Below are 6,215 nucleotides of genomic sequence, written 5' to 3'. Positions count from 1 at the left end.
TGGACCTCTGTGTTACCTTTTATTTGAGTTGCTGTATAATAGTTCTGTAACTCTGTGGAATGTTGTAAACGTTTAGAACAGTTTGCAGTGGGATACGTTACCTCTTCACTTGACATTTCTGAACTGTATCGCTACTGGGCTAGGTGGTGTCTGTTGTGAAAACGCCAGTGTTGATTATGGTTGTGACAGCAGTACTATATAAATATAATAAGTCTAAATTACAAAAAAAAAGCAAACTGATTAGAAGCTGTGTGACCTTGATGCATTAAGCACTAGTGGAAAGTGAAGGTGGGGTCCTCGGGGTTAAGCTCCCCATTTGTTTTTTTTCTGGTATATTGCTTTTAAAAATATCTGACGATCTTGACAAAAACTCAGGACACAGTTTAGAAACCATAATAATAATACTAAATAAATTACAATTAAATTAAAATTCACTGTATTTGAGTCTTGGTATGGTGTTCATGCTCCTTTTTTGATCAATTTGAAATGGGAAAAGTGATCTCTTGTTCAAGGACAAGTGGTTTTTACAGGCGCTGGGTTATACTGAAATCTGATCAAATCAGGTCATGAAGGGGCCCCTTCTGGTCAAGTGCATTCAAATCATGGTAGAATGATATAAACTTAAACAAATGGAATAAACCTCTTTGTGCTTGTTTAGAAATTGTATTCTACTTACATTAGAATGTTTTGGAGAATAGATCTGTCATCTATCACTCTCTACTCAGCGGTGAGTAGGCTGTCTGTGTCATAAATTGAGTGCTGATGCTTATTACTTTGTGTTGTGGAATCTAGAGATTCCCCTAGAAGGGGTGAGAATGGCTCATCCATCACTTCCATAAAAACCGGTAGGGGGTCACATCCAAGATCTGAGTCTCGGAAACGGCACTGAGCCAGATTCAAGGCTAAGCAAACAGAGAAAGCCTCTAACGCATAGAGATATAACACTAGAGGGGACATTACGTCATAGACTGTGGGATAACCATCCGCCATCTTACCTGGGTACAGTTTACCAGCAACTACAACAGCTGTCTATGGGAAGCAACCACTGTTGTCCTGATTTGGACCAAACTGCTGCACTAAAAGGACCAAAGAGACCAGAGAAACTGGCTTCAACTTCCACATGTCAGTAGAGTAGAAGATAGAGGCTGTTTTATATGCTAAATTTAACTGACACAACTTAAAACACAACATGTCTGGCTAGTAGTAGCCAACAGACTGGAGTTCTATTTGAAACAGTTTGTAAGGGTATGTGTTAGCTAGTTAGCTGTTAGATGTAATCTTTACATTTCAGCTGTATGTTAGTTGGCTAGCTCTCTGCTGCCATACAAACACGTTTCTGAGAACAATCAGCACACATCATTCAGCATTATGTCCAACCAGTGTTTATATTCTACTGTGGCAGGTCGCCACCATAAAGTTGCGACCCGCCATGCTAAACATACGTTCTATAATGTTTTCTATAGTATTTGTATAGTGTTTGTTTTTTTTATTAATTGCAGGCTATTTCTGCCAAGACGCACCTTAATGATGGAAGTGACACATAGTGGCGTGTGGTGGCAGACAGAGAGGACGTATATTCTCTGTATAGGCTACTGTGGATTTTAAGTTGATTCAAGTGTAGAGATGTTTGTTTTTACTGTAGTAGCCTACTTGTTTACATGATGGCATCTATATAAATTATTTCTTTATGGATTGTAATCTTAATTGTAGGCTAAGATGTCATGCCAATAAAGTAAAAAAAAAATGTGAGGGCCTATGTCCATTATTACCTGCTTAAATTGGCTTAGAGCTGTCACACTAACCACTTAATGGCATTACATTTGCCTTTTATTGTATATTTTATCTGGGTGTATTGTTAGGTGTGTTTCAGTGATGGTGATATTTAATTGCTGCCAACATCTGTCTATTGCTACAACAACAGATCATTTGGGGGTTTTACATTAAAAATAAGCAGATTTTCATATATACTCTTAATACGACAGTACCAAAGAGTACCAAAGAAATCTGAGAATTATAAAGTCTTCTTGAAAATAGGATTCATAGTTTCTGTAAAGTAATGCACCATTAAAATACTTCCAGAAGATAATCTTTATGATTTAAAACATAATTACTTAACATAGTTTAGCTATTTTTATCTACAGACTACAAAAAATGCTCATGTTTGGTACCATTTTAGACAGTCACGGTTGTCTTGCATACAGTGAGCTAAATAAAAAGTAGTAGTGATGTCTCAATAAAAAAATATTAGCATTATAATGGCAGCATAAGCCACTTTCACCATTGATTCCAATGACAGTCAGCTGAGAAGTGTACCCAGGTAAGATGGCTGCCATATGGTCCCATTCCAGAATAGGAATTCTCTATGACATGTCCCCTCTACTGTTATATCTCTATGCTCTAACGGCCCTGTTCCACTACAGCCATCAGGCGCCAGCCTTCAAAGGAATAATTATTTTAAAAGCACTGAAAGATGCTCCACTGCTCGCGTTGCATTCACGTTGCATTGCGTCCGATGGCTGCAACCAAGCTAAAGAATCACCGAGGTTCAATTCTCGATGGTTGACCCACGTGTTCTCCCTCATTGAAATAAAGAGAAATAAATTTGATATTGGTTGTTTTCTGGCGTATGGCTGACTGCATCACAGAGGGCCTCAGTGAGTCAGGAGGAAGCAGAGTAGGAAGAGGAACTGCCATACAAGGACAACAGGATGTCCTAATATGATGCACCACCCGCCAAGGGCGGATATTTCATTTCACTGTTGGGGGGGACAATAAACAGAAACATTTCTCAAGAGCAATTCCTGAAGGGGACACCAAAGGTGCCGCCAAAAGTACTGTTGTATTAAATGTATATAGAGGTCCATTATGACACATTTCCATAAGCACTTCATTCCTTTCTTATGAAGATTTTATCAAATTGCCTTTGATATTACTGGGGTCTTTCTACTTGGCGTTTCGGTGCACTGAAAAATGATCGGATGTCTGTTTTTCTTTTCTCTGCCATTTTAACTGACCTGGCTGGCTGACAAATAGACACACACACACACACACACACACACACACACACCCCACACACACACACACACACACACAGCATGCAGGTTATTTACAGTAGTAGGTGAGATGCCACACCCATTAACTGAACTAAAGCTAATATATGCCTAATTAGATTTAGTTTTCCCGAAAAAGCAGATCTCTAATGTTTTGCTGTCAATGTGTAAAAGTCCAGAACGCTATGAAGCCTGCCAGAAACTTACTTCAGGGTCTTTTTTAAGAATTAAGTCTTCATTTATTTCCAAAATTATGAACAAAATTACATAGTGGCAGCCATTTTACATGCAGTAAGAAAAAAAGAATATACTTAGAACCTAATTACGTAGGGTAAGTTAATCTTAAATAGCCTATTATATTATAGAAATATTACTGTTACCATCTACAAAAGATAATTTTGGTATGAAAACCCGCATTTTAATTTAACCAAGTATCCTGTATCATAAATACATGTCTGGCATTTGTAACAAACCAAACCGCTTGAAAATCGGTCGAAAATTCAGCGAGTTATGAGGATTTTAATTGTGGATAGACCTCCTGCCTCCATACACATACATGCATTAGGAGACGCGGCTGCTCCGTACCAACACGCTGACGCACAAGATTCAACCGCGAGGTAATGGAGCGAACAAAATGTAGTCTGGTTACAATTGTGAATGTGTTTTATTCTATTGAGTGGCAGAAGTAAAGAAAAATGTCTGACACATCCTTTGTTTTAAGTTAACCTTTGCGAAGCAGCTATTTACTGGAGGTCTGCCACCACTGACACACTTCCAGAGATCCTCCACACACACTCGTACCGAGGGATGATGTGTGTGTGTGTGTGAGGGTTCGGGGAGTCAGGTAGGCAGTGGACCAAACTGTGAGGCATATGAGGGGGGGGGGGGGGGGGGGGGGGGGGGGTGCAATCTTTAGAAACTTAAAAACGCATTGTTTTGTGTCTATAATTAGCACAAGTGCTTTCAATGCATATTATTATATTATTTAAAATTATATAGTTATGTTTACAATGATATATTGAGGGGGACAACTCTCTGTTTTTCCCAGGAAGGGGGGGTCCGGACCCCCCTGTCCCCCCCGTAATTTCCGCCCATGCCGCCCGCTAGTGTGCAGCTAGAAACACAATTTGAAACGGCTGCTGCATAGACACCCATGCGTTATGATTACAAGACAAAACCTCGGAATGATGGAAGTAAAGAAAGATCAAACATTCTTTTTTGTGGAGCATTTCTGGTCATTGTTTACTGTTGGCACCATATAAACCAGGATTTTTCTTCATACCAATTATTGTTGCATTCCCGGACCAAGCACATGATCCATTTTTCTTAGGTTCTAGAGGTGCATCGATAGTAAATGTAGTATTGGAATTGGTATCAATCCACCTCCTTTTTTCAAATGATAGGTTACAGATACAAATCGCTCTGCATTTGTCTGTGCAATGTGTTGAAATGTGGTGTCTGACATATCAGAGTCATGTGACATTTGTTCTTTGCCTCCTCATTAAACTGTTTGATCTCCCTAAGGGGAGGGAGGGGAGTAAACTGGAGAGAGGTGGAGACATTATAAAAGAGAACGCCCAAGGTACACAGAGCACCAGAGGAGTACGGAGGGAATCCAGTTCATTAATTTGGAAAAGACAAAATGTAAGTACATTCAATTTTCTGTACTATATTCAGAACTGAATATGTTAATAATTCCAGGTAATAACAAAATAACATCATAACTAGCAGCCTACTATGTCATTTTCAATTTTGTCACTGTCATTTTTTTCATTAACTCTCAACATAATCACTTAATCACTGATTAATCAGTACAGTAAAGTGCAGTGTAAGAGTGCAGTGTAAGAGATAAAAGGTAAGAGCGCAATAATTTGTCTTGTTTCACCATAAACTTTTTAGCACATGGAAGAAAACATTTGTCTCAAAGGGGCCTGTAAATGATCTCCCCTACTAATGCATCATACCAGTATTATAGCACATTGTGTAATATTATATATGCAGTATCTCAAAGTTGCACTGCAGTCTGGCTTGTCCTTTGTAACTCATTTTGTTATACTAAGAATACGCATCTCTACTAAATCTCCTGTACTTAAGAGTAAGCAACATACTTTTAAGGACAAAGCTCAAAAGGTTGAGAAGTATCATCCTCCCTAACCTCTCTTCCCTCTCTGTAGATATCATATAAAACGGTTGAGTGCAGTCAGGGGGTAAAGTGGGCCGGAACGATCCGGAACGGCGTTCCGGCACCTTCGATTAATAAATAAATAAATCTGATTGGCAGTTGTTAGGCACTCCGCTCCGCGTCGTGCCTAAAACCCCCTTAGCTGTTCTTCACGGGGCTTATTGCTTTTATAAAACGGTTACTACATATACCTGGCAAGGTTTCATAAAATAAACACACAGCAACAAAAAAATGCAATAATTTATTGATACCAAATAATCATTCTTCCGCCAAGCAATGTAGTTCTTCAGCAACATTTAGCAGAATGGTTGCCAAGCAACACACAGACGCAGACACAGACAATTTGTTTGGCGCAGTAATACTGATGTGATGCGGTCACAGGTGTGTGTTTATAGAGTATTTTAAAACGGCTTCGAACGCAGCTCAGCCAATCATAATCAAGGACCGGAACTATCCGTTTTATAAAACAGTTTTTAGGTTAGTATGCCTATGCAAAATCATGAATGTGAGCACCTCAATGCTGAAATCTAGTAATATAACATAATTTTACATTTTTGGTTAACATTATACAGGGTTGCTGTTTCTTGACTTAATCCAAGAGGTTAGGTGGTGTAGAAATGCAGGAAATTTGTTTTAAATTACTGACCCCCCCACCAATTATGCATCTTACTACTATAAAGGTAATGTTTCCTCATTCCTACCCTAAGTAGGGATTAAAATCCTCTATATAGTGGGCATTTATTAACTTTTATAAAACGGATATTTCCGGTCCTTGATTATGATTGGCTGAGCTGCGTTCGAAGCCGTTTTAAAATACTCTATAAACACACACCTGTGACCGCATCACATCAGTATTACTGCGCCAAACAAATTGTCTGTGTCTGTGTGTTGCTTGGCAACCATTCTGCTAAATGTCGCTGAAGAATTACATTGCTTGGCGGAAGAATGATTATTTGCTATCAATAAATCATTGCATTTTTTTG

Source organism: Centroberyx gerrardi, chromosome 7, assembly GCF_048128805.1.
Source record: "Centroberyx gerrardi isolate f3 chromosome 7, fCenGer3.hap1.cur.20231027, whole genome shotgun sequence".
Classification (NCBI taxonomy): domain Eukaryota; kingdom Metazoa; phylum Chordata; class Actinopteri; order Beryciformes; family Berycidae; genus Centroberyx; species Centroberyx gerrardi.
The sequence above is the reverse complement of the archived record's forward strand: the minus strand, read 5'-3'. Positions refer to the sequence as shown.